At 42.9% G+C, this 16,045-nt stretch overlaps 1 protein-coding gene across 1 annotated transcript in view; it reads right to left on the bottom strand.

The window, feature by feature from the left end:
- The window catches only part of CPT1A (carnitine palmitoyltransferase 1A), a 67,998-nt gene extending 53,930 nt beyond the window's left edge, over window positions 1-14,068 (bottom strand). The window contains exon 1 of the mRNA XM_065404441.1: window positions 13,970-14,068. The gene's annotated coding sequence lies outside the window, so the exon portion shown is untranslated. The remainder of the gene's footprint in view (window positions 1-13,969) is intronic.
- Between the last annotated feature and the right edge of the window lie 1,977 nt (window positions 14,069-16,045).

The following is a 16,045-nucleotide window of genomic DNA, read 5'->3' as shown; positions in this document are numbered from 1 at the left end:
ATATGTTTTAAGAGGCATCCCAGTTTTCTGAGCAGATTCCAACCATGGAATTGTTAAACTTTAGGCTCTTCAGAAACAACGAGCCAATCATTTTCTTCCTCATCCCTTTCTTCAAAGTAGTTAGAAAGGTTATTTAAATTATCTTATAGGTCAGACACTTTTCCAGTTATTGGAAGGAGAAAAGAAACCCAGAAGTAATATAATTTCTTGTTTGCCTTTGCTTTGACAGTTAACTGGCATATCATTTGGCTGGACCTAGTTAAAACTCAACAACATGCTCTAGGGTTGACACAGTTTGGCATTTAGAATAGGGCATGGTAAGTCCATGGTTTTGAACTAAACCTAGTGAAATCCAAGGCTGTAGCAAGATTCAGAAATGCTTCAGTTATGTCTATGTTACAAGATTATGTTGGGTGCTTCAGTGTTATAACCAAGGGCCACCGTACTGCAGTTAAGGCAAGTAGCTACTGAAATAATAGTACTGAAAGAAGTTTGAGCTTCCTGCAATTATCTTAACTTGATATTAAACAGAAGAGAATATTTTCACCGTTGATGACACTAGAAACAGCCAACTAATTTTCTTAATTAGTGCAGCTGAACATACCTCTAACATAGCATGTATGTAAAGTGCTTTAAAAGGTCTACAACATTTACTAATTAAGATTGATAACATCCTTTCCAGGTAGTGGCACTACTCTCAACAGATGGGAAAACTTAATCTTTGTACCTTACTTCTGAACATGACTTTTTTCCATGTGAATATTTAACTATCTTAAAAACTACAGAGAAAAGACAGTTATATTGCTAGAAACTAAGAAACATTGTGCCTGTGTGATTTGTGAAACTGTTTCTACTTGTTCTATCTGCAGCAAAGGCAGGTTAGTAAGCCAAACATTTTTTCAGTGACCTTTTTTGTGTCTTGACATATGATATAAAAATAAAGAATAAGTCCAAGTAGATTATAAATAAAAATCTCCACACAAATTTTACAAATTGGAGGCAGATGGAAGAATCCTCAGAGTATGCCAAAATTCTCTTCAGATTCCTGTTGTTGTGGCTCATAAGTGTATTAGTAAAGACTTTCTACGCCATCTAAGCAAAGTATACAAACCATGTCATCCTGTAGCAACTGACTTAAGGTAGACATTCCAGCTGGCAGTAAAACTGCAGTAGCTAAAACACAACACAATCAGTGCCAGCGTTTCAGAATGACTTACTATTATGCAAGATTACTTCCACTTTGCCATCAGTTTCAGTTTAATGGTAAGCAAGTATTCTGCACAGCCATGCCAGCAATCTCTTTTCCATTATAACCAACAGATGAACTGCAAAAAAATTATACTGCAAGATCTCACACAGCAGTAATCATTAGCCTTAATCAAAATATCTTCACCTGGATGTGGGTTTTGATAAAGGTCATATGCCACAGCACAGCAAAAAGGTGCAAACACTGCTATTTGCCTTATTTTTCCCTTATCTCAGGAATTTACCATAGTTTCTACTTCCAGCTAAGTACAGCTGGGTGGAAACAAAAGCAAAATCATCACAGAGGGGAAAACATGAGAGTCATTCACCTGGCAGTTCAGAGATGAAGTAGTGGAACAGCCTGCCTTGCTGCCTCTTCAGATCTCCAACAAACTGGCAGTAAGCGCCAGAAGAAAAAATTAGTAAAAAACAAATCTCATTCTCTTCTGACATTCCTGTTTTTTCATATGCAAATTCATTTTCACAAACCAAGTCCTATTCCTTATGAATAAGGTCCACAGTTCCAATAGACATCTCACTCTCAGCGGTTATTCACGCTCTCTCATAGCAAAGTGACCACCTCATTACCATTACGTCAAAAATACAGCACTTGATTCACACAAAAGTAAAATGCTGGATTTTTATAGTTCTGAAATAATTTTCTTAAAATATAACTATGATTACACGTACATCAAGCTGAACTCCCTTATATGTCTATCCCAGTTTGGATGCTGCAGAAGAACTGAAGTCTATCAACTCATCTTGTTTGATGTTTCTGTGAAACACAATCAGGTCCACTGCCCCGTCCCTGTCTGCTACCATTGCTGTTAAACGTACTATTGGGCTGCATCTACACTTGCAAAAATAATAATAATTATCTTTAAAATCACTGTTAGTGCAGTTCACAAGCTATTTGTGTGCATGTGTGTCTGCAAGAGCAGACTTAACTCTGCCCATTGCCCTGCTAGCACTCTACCCTTGCCAGCTGCATAGACACTGCAGTCAAAAGGGCAAAGTAAACAGAAAAAAGTGAAATACATTTTTTCTTATGTCTTTCAATTTTACAAGTTGTGGGTATTATTTTTAATAGCAAGAACAAGATTTTCAGGTAAAAATGTGATTTTCAAGTTGGTGGCCTTTTACAATGTGGTCTACTATATTAAAATGTTTGTAAACTCATCAACTTGAAAAGAGATAAAATATGCTTCAGAAAACAAAGTCAGATGAGACAGCCAGCAATTCATTTTTATATTGTAATTATCAAGTTACTTCAAACAGATGATGCAAGTTTCAAATCAAATGGCTATCAACCAGTAAAATCAATTAACTGAAAAGTCAAAACAATGGCAAGTTTTCTAAGAGAAATAAAAATTACCTGTCAATTTAGAATATAGGAAAGAGAGAAAAATGAAAAAACAATGTAGGGGGCACTATGCAAAATATCTCAAGGCTGTGCCTATAATAGGATTCCCCCCCCTAAAGTTTCCAACATTGCTATGAAAATTTTAGCTCTACTGTGGTAACAATGATGGGAGGGGGAGCACTAGTGCAGGGTTTCTCAACCCAGGGATCAGAACCCAAAATTAGGTTGCCAGAATGTTTCAAAGGGTCACGTGGTAGCCCCTGTCCTATGGGGCTGGTTGGGTTCATCTCCCTGCTCCAGGCACTACAACTTCTGGGGTCCCAGCACCACTGAGCTGTGGCCCAACTGTCATGATGTCGGGAGTCTGGGTAGGCCAAATTTCAGTGAGTGGCACTGAAACCCCATGAGCCAAGTCACAACTCTACTCACACAAACTTGGTCCAGTCAGTGGGGCGGGGCCAAACCTGAGCAGCGATGCAATCCCGGAGGTTGCAGCGCCCAGAGCCAACCCCAGTCAGCCCCACAGCAAAGAAGCTGCAGGAGCCACCACTGTGGGGTCAGTGCCGGGCAGGACCCAACCCAACCCACCTGGGGGAGGGGGGGCGGGGCGGCGCAAGGACTCGACTGAAACCTCCCAGGGCTCCACCCCCAGACTATTTACTGGGTCATGACAGGCCATAAACATTTACAAATGGATCCTGAGCCCAAAAAGGAGTTTGGTTGGTATAACTCCATTGCTCACAGCTGTGGATTTTCCACACCCCTGAGCAACAGTTAGACCAACATAAGTTTGCAGTGTAGACCAGGGCTCAATGAAACAGTAGTTAAAATTGTGATGTCTGCTTGAAGCCCTATCTACACTAATGCTCCCGCTGATGATGCTCAATCAATGATCGTAGCATGAAATTGTAGGATAACATTCCTAATGAAGACTAAGCTCTAGAACTGAAGACTCTGCTCTACAGGGGTTAATGCTCTGCACACTTAGGCTATGGCTACACTGGCGCTTTACAGCGCTGCAACTTTCTCGCTCAGGGGTGTAAAAAAACACCCCCGACCGCAGCAAGTTACAGCGCTGTAAAGCGCCAGTGTAAACAGTGCCCCAGCGCTGGGAGCCCAGTGCTGTAAACTAATCCCCTCGTGGAGGTGGAGTACCTGCAACGCTGGGAGAGCTCTCTCCCAGCACTGGCGCGCGACCACACTTGCACTTCAAAGCGCTGCCGCGGGAGTGCTCCCGCAGCAGCGCTCTGAAGTTTCGAGTGTAGCCACGGCCTTAGAAGAAAGGTAACTGAATCCACTACTGCCCAACCAAGCCAACATGGGAGATGAGTAATAAAAACCAGTTGTGATCTCTAACTTATATTTCAGAGTTTTCACTATTCAATTAATAGTTTGTTCTACACAGCCCATACTAGAGAATTCTGTTCATGGGAGTATCAGTTTGGTAATTTAGGGTCACATTCAGGCTTGTTTTGAGTACAACTCCATTAACTTCTGGGGTGCTTTATCCACCTTCATCATGGCAGAATTTGGCCCTAAGGGTAGCTGACTATTCATGCTTAAAGATGCCAAAAAATTCTTCATTGGTGTGAATCTGTTGCTCACATAAGGCAATATTTGAACAACGACCTCATAACATGAAGCTAATCAAAAACATGCAATTCAGTGGAATGCCAAAGATACCTTAGACTGGGGATCAGGTTTTTCTAGAATTTTACATACTCATGTATAGCTATTAGGAAGCTTACCTGAACACTTATTGCTATGCCATTCAAAGAATGCTAGAATTCATGTCCTCAGAAAATTGTGTGAATAAGCATGTGGTTCTGAAGCACTTAAATGGGTACCCAGATAGAAAAAGGATTCTGACTATTGGCTATTTATAGTAGTCATTCATGACAGGAAAGTAATAGTATTAATGCTTTCCAAGTTTAAAAAAATAGTGGTAAGACAGCAGAAGCTCAGAATCAGGGTAGCTATCTCATTTCCGTGTCACGTGACACCCCTGCAAGAACTGATGTCTAAATTTGCCTGTGAAAGCCCTCCAAGCACTGTTATTCACTTAAGTATTTCCATTTCAAAGCAGTGCCCTATTTTCCTCAAATTCTACTCATCCTTACTGATAGCTAATCATGCTATTCAACTTTAGCAGGTAAACAGCCCAAGACACACTCAGAAACTCACTGCACTTAATTCTTATCGGTACAACTGATACTACAGTGACTATGACAAAGTTGTATTTTAAGACGAGTCATACATCAGACATGCAACACTGTTTAGAGAAATTTGCAAAGCAAAAGTGAAAACAAATATTCACTGCACAGAAATGGCTTGAGACTTGCATGAGCCAAAATGTTCTACCTGACAGATGAATCTGATGGCTCTAGCATAAGGATGGAGCAAAAGGAATACAGACATAATCAGAGACATAGACAGAATGATGTTTCAGATGTACATAGCCCTCAAACCTGAATTAAAGAAACATTCAGTTTAACTACTATTTAACTTGGATGACAACAAAATTAAGTTGACTGACGCTAGCAAACAATTATACTGGGGTCATAGCACCACTACAGTTAAGACTGGCACTAGCTTACTGTTTAACAGCCAAATTTTGAAAAGTACTCTAAAATCTGCATGCTGACTGATTTGTCGTGAAAACTTCTGTGCCTCGGGGTGGTCCATGGTATAGAGTTAGTAGTCCAAGTTTTAGGTTGTTTGAGCAAGGGGTTCCCAAGATACAGCACTCCTCCACCCCGAAGTCACATCATCCAAATTTAACAGTTTTTAATTTTTTTAGCACACCTGGGGCTCGACCCAAGGCTCTCATCCTTTTGAAACTCATACCACCTACCCTGGATTGATCTGACCTAGTATCTGACACGGTCCCTTTGGGAAAGTAATATTTAAAAAGTTATTCAGGGTAAGAGTTGCATTTACAGTGATGAGCCAAAGTCCTTCACACATGTGCAGCAACACTGGGGATGTGTTGCAAGCCAGAATGTTTACAGGCAACCTGATGTCTGAGTCTTTGGGTGGCTTGCTGGGGCCAAAGGCAAAGAGCAAGCTGCACTTATGTATTGTAAGCTTGACTGTATCTACGCTGCAATACAAATCCCGTGGCACCAAGTTTCAGAGCCCAGGTAAACTGACAGGGCTAAAAATAGCAGCATAGATGTTCAGGCTTGGGCTGGAGCCCAGGCTTGGAGACCCATCTCCCTCACGGGGTCTCAGCAGTGTAGATGTTCAGGCTTGAGCTGGAGTCCAGACTCTGAGACCCCATAAGGGAGGGAGGGTCTCCAAGTCTTGGCCCCAGTCCAAGCCTGAACATCTCCACTGCTATTTTATAGCCCGCAAGCCCATGCCAGTTGAGGCCATGCCGTAGGTCTTTTTATTGTAGTGTAAGCATATCCTTTGATTCCTGTGGTCAGCCTTGGGCAGCTTTCTGAGAGTGTGCATTGTTCACATTAGCTGTTCTTGGCCTGCATTCTACAGGAGATCCTTTTGGAAGTTTTACCCAGATTTCTACTTTAATTCTGCCACTAACCTCCTTTCCCCTCCTAAATTTGGGCAATGAGGGGGAAGGAGGGGGAAAGAAACAAAAATCAGTGACGCTGACCTGCATCTAGACCTGACCAACAAAAACCCACTGAGGTCCAAGCAGAAGCATAATGGGGGATCTGGTTACAAAGTTCCATTTTGAAGTGTAAAAATGGCTTCAGAGTTCCCAAACCATGCAAATAACTTGCATGGTCCAAGTTCTTACTATGGTTTGGGAAGATGATTAAAGACCCACCTACCCTATTAAATAGAATTGTGTTGTGACCAAGACACCCAACACAGCACTATTTTGTGGGTTCCTGGGCCCCCTTGAGAGCTGTGAAAAGGTTTCAGGGGGCCCACCAAAATAAACCATAGAGCAGGGCCAGCGTTACTCGCTGGGGTCCAGGGCAGAAAGCCGAAGCCGAGCCCTACCGCCGGGGGCTGAAGCCAAAGCCCAAGCAACTTAGCTATGCGTGGGGCCCCATGCAATTGCCCTGCTTGCTACCTCCTAACACCGGCCCTGGCTTTTAATCTACTGGATATGCAGTAAAACAATTGTTGCGGCACAGGTGGTCCATGTAGGTTTTATAGCATGTTGGGGTGGGGGGCGCTCAGAAAGAAAAAGGTTAAGAACCCCTGGCATGGAGAACACCTTATTCCCAAACCAGCTGGGGCTGATACCCTTATGGAGTTGGCATGGAACTTTCAGTTGAAGTGGGAGAAGAAAGACGTCCTGTTTAGTCCAATACTATCAACTGATAACTGATACAGAGTTATACAGTAATAAAGAACAGTCCATTATAGCTCCCCACTGGAGAAGTCATGAAGACATATACAGATACACACAAAAAAGCTTTGACTTTGAACCACCCCAGTCTCTTGGGTTTCATAAACTGACTGCTACTCCCAGTACAGTGAGACTATGTCAGAGGTGAGGAGGGGGAAGGGTTTCAGGAAACTTAGTGCCAAACAAGGGAGTAGTCCCAAATACAAACTTCAAAACCATACTACCCTTTCACACATATACACACCATGTCCTCAGGTGCAGCTATTATACAGTTAGTCCTGTTTCCCTTGCTGAACCGTCTTTAGTCAGCAGGTCAGAGCTGATCACGAGTGGAGAGGGCTGAAAGTAACAACCCAGTGTCCCCAGCAAGGATTCCAAGGAATCAAACCAGTTTAGCTAACATATAGAGTAAAATGATGCTGGGGGCCAAATGCCAAGTGACGGCGGAGATACCCCTTTTGGAGGTATCGTTTCTCCAGGCTGTTCTGCCTACTATCATATTAGCAACTATAGAACCCTTCCCCTTCAGGCAATTCTTGAGAGAAAAGAAAACCATCTGCTGGGGGGCATGGAAGAGAGGGACAAATGAAAGTTCTATAAATTGCACAGGCAAGAGATTGTACTGGTTTTTATTATTATTTCTCCCTGTATCTCAATGGAGTTAAATAAAAATTCTGCTTTTCTTCTAGATCAGTGGTCCCCAACCTTTTTGTGGCCAGTAGCACATTCATGTTTTCAGAAGAGTGTGGTGGGCACCAACAATTTTTCAAGGTTTATTTTGTATTTGTACGTTAAATAATACAAAAAACATATTTAATATTACATAATATATGAATCCATAAGATAAAAAAGGTAATTTTACATGTAAAAGGTATTAATTAAATTATTCGGCAATTACTCTTTCACCTTACCATGGGAATTTGCTCTGTTTATCTACCTGTAAGAAAAATTAAGGAGTTTTTACAAAATAAATATCATAAACATTCGGTCCATTCTGCAGAGGCGGAGCGTTTTTGTTTTGTTTTGGGCGGCAGTTCTGGGCAGTGCAGAGAGAAGCCTGAGAGGAGCCGCGAGGACAGAGAACACCGGCGCACGCAGCACTCTGTCCCCAGCAGGCGTTGGGCCCTGGCTTCTCTCCCCTGCTGGGCACTAGGCGGGCCCCGCGCCTGCCGGGGACAGAGAGCACCAGCGCCCGCAGCCCCAGAGTTCTCTGTGCCCGGCAGGCGCGGGGCCGCGGCTTCTCTGCAGCCCTGGAGTTCTCTGTCCCCGGCAGGCGCGGGGCCGCGGCTTCTCTCCAAGCCAGAGAGAAGCCGCGGCCCCGCACCTGCCGGGGACAGAGCACCAGCGCCCGCAGCCCCGGAGAAGCTGGAGAGAAGCTGCAGCCCCGCGCCTGCCAGGGACAGAGAACACCGGCGCCCGCAGCGTGCAGCCCCGGAGTTCTCTGTCCCCGGCAGGCGCGGGGCCGCGGCTTCTCTCCCCTGCTGGGCACTAGGCAGGTGCACATAAATGCCCTGGCAGGCACCATGGCGCCCGCGGGCACCACGTTGGGGACCACTGTTCTAGAAGTAGTGTGCTGCTGTGATAGTCCAATGTGAAACAGAACTTTAAGTTTTTTAGGTTTCGTTTTTTTTTAAAGGCACTGATCTAAATTGAATGGCGTGTTTCATGCTGCCCTATTTGTACAGCTGCATATAGGGGAACTGACTGATAAATGGTTACAGTGTTTTCCACATTTAAGTCACCAATTCAAAATCAGTTCTGACTAACAGTAACCAAGTCATGTAACTTTTACCTGTTTGGAGGCCTATGCAAAATGAGCTGGTGGCAAACTCAGGGCTTCTCTACGCTTAAAAATGCGGCAGCAGCACAGCTGTACCACTTCAGTGAAGATGCTACCTACGCCAACAGGAGGGCTTCTCCCGTAGGTACTCCATCTCCCCGAAAGCCGGTAGCTAGGTTGATGGGAGATGCTCTCCCATTGACATAGAGCTGTCTAAACTGCGAGTTAGGTCAGTATAACTGCATCGCTCAAGAGCGTGGATCTTTCACACCCCTGAGTGAGAAGTTATACCAATATAAGTTGCTAATATAAACCAAGCCTAAGTATGCTTATAAGGATTAGATTTTTATCAGTAAATGTTGATTTCACTGTACACAAACTGATGACATATATTTCAGATAGGCAAAAAAAGAAAAGTGTTATTTGAGCACTTATAGTTTGATTTAAGGATATTTGCTTTGTACAGTAGAACCTCAGAGTTACGAACATCAGAGTTACGAACTGACCCGTCAACCACACACCTCATTTGGAACCGAAATTATGCAATCAGGCATCAGCAGCAGTGACAAAAAAATACAGTACAGTACTGTATTAAATGTAAACTACTTAAAAAAGGGAAAGTTTAAAAAAAGATTTGACAAGGTAAGAAAACTGTTTCTGTACTTGTTTCATTTAAATTAAGATGCTTAAAAGCAGCATTATTCTTTCGCATAGTAAAGTTTCAAAGCTGTATTAAGTCAATGTTCAGTTGTAAACTTTTGAAAGAACAAGAGTAACATTTTGTTCAGAGTTACAAACAACCTCCATTCCCGAGGTGTTCATAACTCTGAGGTTCTACTGTACATTTTGACATCTGATATTGACATTTTGGGTTTTAACTGTTATAAAGCTTAACTTTTTGAATCTCAGCATCTACTGTCTTTAAATAATTGCCTGAGACCCTCCCCCCCTAATATTTTCCCACAACTGTGAACATTTAAATCAACAGAAATCCAGAAAAAAATGTTTAAAACTCCTAATTTTGCACAACTGTGAAATTTTAAACAGGTAAATTTTTAAAAATGCTTAAAAATAAACAATGTTACTCATCAAAATTATATAAAAAAAATAATCAAATTCTACCAAGTCTAAGAATAAACTATTTTGTCAAGGTAGAGGCACATGGGCAAATAAGAATGGGGGAACCTGACTGCAGCAGCCTGAGCTGTACTTACTGCATAAATACTAGAGGACTGCCACTCCAGCACACTTCCACAGCAGCATGATACAGGTAGAGGAAAGGCCCTATAATGTACAGGCTAACAACACAGACTGACAGACACACAGCTCAACTCAGTTCAAAGGCAAAATTGCTGCAGCTCTGACATTCACTTATCAGGAAAATACTAGTACAAAGATATTTTCCTTATTCTCTGCCCAGATATGTTCTTTTCTATATAGTACAAGCCTAGAAAAAGGCATTACTTCAGACCTGTACTACAATGCATGTTATTCCATACATCCATGCAAAAGCCACCTTTTATGACATTCTGGAAGTTTAAAGTACATCCTGCTACATAAAAGCCAGAAATGTAAAACCAAAACACCATACAGCTATTTTGCTATGCAGCAAAGAAAGGGCTGAAGACTAGTGGGTTGGGGGTTTTTTTGGTTTTTTTTTTTGGGGGGGGGGGGGGGGGGGAGGGGGAGGATTGGTTTTGCTGTTGTGAAAGATACACATTTACATTACCGGAATAATGACATTCCACTAATTAGCTTCTGTAATACTCCGGCAGTAACAGAGAATTGCAATGCTTACCCTCCGTACATTAACCTAGGTAACTGGAGTGACAGGCTTTTTATCAGCTAAGCATACAATCTCCAGGGGCTCAAAACTTCTATCAGTATGACTGCTAAGCAGGGCCAATGGAGGCAAAAAAACAGTGGGGTCACCTCAGGCAGCAGATTATGTGATTTACAGTGTAAGTGGGTGAGAGGTAGACTTTTCATTTGCCCTAGGGACTAAATAAAACAAAACAAAAAAAAGAGTCAAACACAGGTGCCATTATTTAAATAGACCCTACAAAAAAAGCTGATTTGAACACGCGGGAGGACTGCTTTACAATTGTTTATATGCATGTTCTCCTAAAAATCTGGAGTTTAGGAATACTTTACAGTATACTGCAAGTCCTAGAGGACTTATTGAATTACAATACCCAACTTAGTTGCATGCCAATTTAAAAAAAAAAAAAGGTTCCATTTAAGTTGCTTTTTATATAGAAAAACTCTCCAAGGTTGGGCTTATAATCATTTTTTAAAGCAGCAAGAAGCTAGATCCACCAGTTCCATTACCTCTGCATATTGTAAAGGTTAACCATTTTTCCTGACAAGAAAACATTTGAATTGGACAGTCTTATGCATTTTTGTTCTCTCTTTTTTTACCCCTATCCTCCGACCAAATAATTGAGAATACATTTGGATCTTCGGTTTAGTTTTACGAAGCTCTGATGTGTCATTTGAAGGGCACTTCCACTGAGCAACCGATATTTCTTTTCTTGAAACCGCACTCCTCCTCCACAGCACTAGAAAGTCACATGACTGCTGCAGAAAAGTAGGTGAAAGGTTATGCTGCTGCAGAATGCACTACTGAACAACAAAAGCTCAATTTGTCTTTTACACTCCGGACTACAGATCCTGTTTCTCTGCCAGCAATCTAACAAAATGGGAAGTGCCGCTACTAACAAGAAAGGAGAGTTTTAAGAGCAGACTTTAAATGCATTCCCCTTTAAAAAAAAAAAAAAAAGTCAGAGGGAATAAAGCTGTCTTCAAATTAAAAGTAGAAAAAAGATACAGCCCAAGATAGAACTAAGAATTTGATACTAAAAAAAGGTATTTTGCCCAAAGTAAAACTGAAAAAGACTTTTTTCTCTAATTGTTTTCAGTGGTAATAGTCTTTATAGTAGGTAAAAAAATGTTCAGTCTGATTTCCAAGGGTTTTTCTAAATATAATTGTTCATTTAAGGAAAAGGTCCATACATGAAAGCTGTAGCTCCCCAAAATTTTAAGTGTTGGAAAGCTCAGGCACTAGTCGTTAGCTTTCAAACTACGCCAAGACTGTTGCAGAGCTTGGAACTTGTAACAGGATTGGAGTCTGCTCCTCTAGGTTTTGGGTCTCTCTCTTCTCCCCAGATTGTCCCATCCCCAAGCTAATGCATCTGATTCTCTCCCCAACTACAGATGTAAGGCACTAGCATGAAGTTTAATACTTTAATAACAGCTTACAAATGTAACCCTCTGGATCTCTGTTGACATCCTGTATTTATGACAGTCACATGTTTGTAGTAGTGGTTTTAAGTTGCATTATCTCAATCAATCATTTTCAGTGTCCACAGAGTCAGAAACATCAGTCTGAGGACTGATAGCTACGAAACCTCATTGCTGTAAGTACTGACATCAGTGACAGCAGTTTCTCTCCATTATTATTTACAGGCAAATAAGGTGTATTATAAGCTGATTAAAGTAAATATACTTTTAGATCTGGAAAGACAAGTAATCAGACACTTAGGGAAGAGAATAGTGTAATAAAAGGAGTTTAAAGACATTCCCCATTCTTAGACCTAGCACTTTTAAAGACACGATGATGCAAAGTGTAATCTTTCCTGTTGAAATTTACTCCAAAATCTAGCCTTTCAAATAAACAAAACAAAAAAAAGTATATTCACTGATCACATAAAGCACAAATCAGCAGCAAGGTAGAAACAGAATTTGAGTTATAAGACTTGAAATCTATTGCACTTGGCTATATCTACACTAGATTTTATGGAAAATCTCCCCTGGTGCAGCAGATTCACCAGAGGCCATACACCAGTGTACAGACTGCACTGAAAAGGGTTTTAAGTATCTTGAGTAGTATTTTATGTGAACTTCCCTGATGAAATCAGGAGATGTGCCTCACTTCCAGGTGTTTTCTAGTCAGATGTTAGCTAAGAATACTGACAAGTATGAGATAGTGTTCAAATATGTTATAGTTCCAGCATAATTAGATTGCTTACTGGATGACAGCTGACCATCCCAAACATAGGAAAGAGTGCCATGGTAGAGCACATGTGGGCAGGAAACATTAATGAAAATTTGGAAAGCAGCTCATGATAGCTGATTGTGAAGGGTTTTTTTTAGGCCAACATCCACTCACACTATCCCACTTTCCTAGAGCTACAAATTACACTGTGGTAAATTCTAACCACGAATTACATATTATTTATTTTTCTAACAGCCTTCTCCATCCCCCCATTACCCCTCTCCCCATATTTATAGCTTCAATGTTCTAAAACTGAAGTCAAGACAAATACAGTCAACGGATGCAAAAAGTCACATTTTTGTGATGTACCTGCCCTTTCTTGTACCATACAGAGAACTAGAGAGAAGATGCTAGGGAATATCATTTACTTTGTGTATTTGATCACAGAAACTGGGTGTTTTGTAGCACAACAAACGAAAGGTTTCTGCAACTTTCCGAGCCTGAATATTTTAACTTTCATGTATAGATATTTCCTTGTAAAATGGCACTGCTGCTCAATTACAGTTTTATATTTGGCCTTATTTTAGAATGTTGCGTTTTTAACCAGAGTGATCTCAGTCAGAGAACGAACACTCGTTCAGATGAGGTGGACGCTGGCCCCGGTGGGGCCGAGCTGTGGGGTGACAGTGAATCAGCTGGATACCGTTTCTCTTGAAGGAGCTCTGGATGGGTGAGGCAAAATGACGTTTCATTCATTCCTCAGTGCGGGAGCCCGTGCAGGGAGTCTGCAGTCTGAAGCACCCCTGCAGGAGCACAGCAGTGTGACTGGGAGACCGGCCTGGGTAGGGGTCGCTTTCAGGATCCCAACAGGCCAGATTCCCCCCAGCAAGGAGAAGGGGGCGGGGAAGAAACCTCGTTGCTGACAACAGGGAAAAGCTGCACATGCCGCTCTGGAAGTCAGTCCAGCTGAGGGCAACGTACCCGGCACCCCACCGCTATGAGAGGACCCTGCAGTGCTCACCCACCCCCAGCCCCGCCTGGGGATCCCCCAACCCATCGCCCTGCCCCACCACGCCCAACCTAAACCCTTCGCTAATGGGGACCTCACTACTAGGGCGGGATTCAACCCCACCGCAGCCCCCTACTAGGGAGCGACCTCAGCCCCCCCCCCCTGCCATTGGGGCCCCCTGCTACGGGGCGCAGCTCTACCACCCGGCCGCTGCCGTGTTCCTGCGCAGAGGGGGTGTCACTTACCGGAGCTCGCGGCGACGATGAGGGGACGGACAGCTACGGGACAAGCGGCGGACCAGAGCGCGCGCCGGTCGGCCGCTCACACACGCACACGCACCCAGCCAAGGCACTGAAGGAGCTGCGCGAGCGCCGCGGCTACCGGCTGCGCCTCGATTGGCTGAGCCACCCTCAAGCAGCCAGACTAAGGCGGGGCGGAGGCCAGCAGGGGAAAGAGGGGCGCAGCGCTGGGAAAGGGCGGGGCCTAGAGGGGAAGGGAAGAGGCGCGCGGGGGGCGGGGACGGAGGAAGCCACCTCCTCCCCTGCGCTGAGTCCCCGCCCCTGAACGGGTCGACGTTATGACGTGGGGCGGGGCTAAAATGGGGACGCGGAAGGGGGCAAAATGGAGGCAAAGGTCAGAGCAGGGGTGGGACAATGGGGGCTGCTGGGGGGGATGGGTGTTAGAAGGGAGGGGAGAGGTGGGGGAGTGCTGCTCTCTGGTGAAAAGGGACTAATGTGAGGCGAAGGCAGGGAGCAGGCTCTGTAGTGCTCAGGGAACAGCTGGGCTCATGCTAAGGCCCCTTACCGAATCACGTTGCTTTTCATATAGGAATCCTGCCATGGATATTTGCTTATTGTTGAACAGTACCTAAGTGGGAGGGTGACCATCATACTGTGTGAAATTCATGCGGGGGCCATCGTTCCTGCCTTTAAAGCCAAGATATAAGGAATAGAGGTTTCTTTATATTGAAGGAGAAAAAGTAATAGCCCTGAGAAAAGCTGGACGGGATCATTTTAGAGAATAGGAGAAGATGATAAGGAATAAAGCAGAAACACTGGATCTAACTGTCCCCTCACATAACTAGGTGTAACTTCCACTGAAGTCAATTTGAGTTGTACCTGCTCAGACCAGTGCTGAATTAGACCCTCATTACATAATGCTGAACCTGTTCGGTTACATTATTTAGTGTTAAAGCATTGACAGAATTATAACAAGGGGAGAAATAATAGCCTCTGACCCATATAATAAAGTACAAAAGATAAATACAGTCAGTCTCACTGAAGAACAATAGCTTCTTTGAAACAAACATTTGTCATTGTGGACACCTTGGAAAGAGTGAAAAACATGACATTGGAAAACACAGGTGCAAGATATGTAGAACCTTCCTGGTAATATAGCCCTGAGATCAAATATCATTTACCCAAAGAACTGCAAAAAAGAACAATTGGATTTTAAGAAAAGATGTAGATATCACACTTCCTGGAAAAAGACTTCATGTTCTTTATATAATTCCGAATAATAAAAGTACTACAAAAAAGTGGATCTACATTTTGTCACGAGATAAAGCAAAATACATTCAAGATATTTTCTCATTTAAAAGTACTAAAAGTTTAAGTTTGAACTCTGTTAACTTTTTTAGTTTGAATAAGGGTGATATTGTTTCATTAGAATTTTATAACAGCTGGATGGCCATTCTTTTTCCTGGTAAGGGAAGTAATTCTATCGGTCTGAATTCATTTATTAAGGCTTTTCTTCTGATTTTTTTTAAACCTTTGAAATATCAAATACATCAAGTCTGGTCCTGCTGGAGGACTTCCTAGATGTCTCAGATCATAATCAGCATGTTTTCCTACACCATCCATAAGTGGAAGGGAACAGGTTTTCAAGCATGTCATTTGGAAGAAAATGCTGGGGTTATTTATCATCTCTGCCAAATAACTATGCTAGCTGTCCCAAATCAGAGAGCACCAGGCTAGAGTCACTGCTTTGTCACAACTCTGATTCTACTTCAGCTAGAACTGATAAACATGAAGTATTCCCCGAGAAGCTTTGCATCATATGGGGTCAGAGAAGTCATAGACGCAAACCTAACTTGACTTTCCCCACCTGACTAACATTACAGCCACTCCTGCCCTGGATTACTGGAGCTGCTGTCTCTCATAACTTGGCCATGTTGCATTTCCCAGTAACTCAATCAGGCATGAGACAGATGGTAAACTGCTTGAAGTGAAACCCTTTGTAGTAGAGCCTGGCCTGGGCCATCTCCCAGCATGACAGTGGGTGCTGCTGGAGGTGTTCCCCCTCAAAGATTGGCCATGAGT

Source organism: Emys orbicularis, chromosome 4 (genome assembly GCF_028017835.1).
Source record: "Emys orbicularis isolate rEmyOrb1 chromosome 4, rEmyOrb1.hap1, whole genome shotgun sequence".
Classification (NCBI taxonomy): domain Eukaryota; kingdom Metazoa; phylum Chordata; order Testudines; family Emydidae; genus Emys; species Emys orbicularis.
This window is presented reverse-complemented; position numbering and strand designations above follow the sequence as displayed.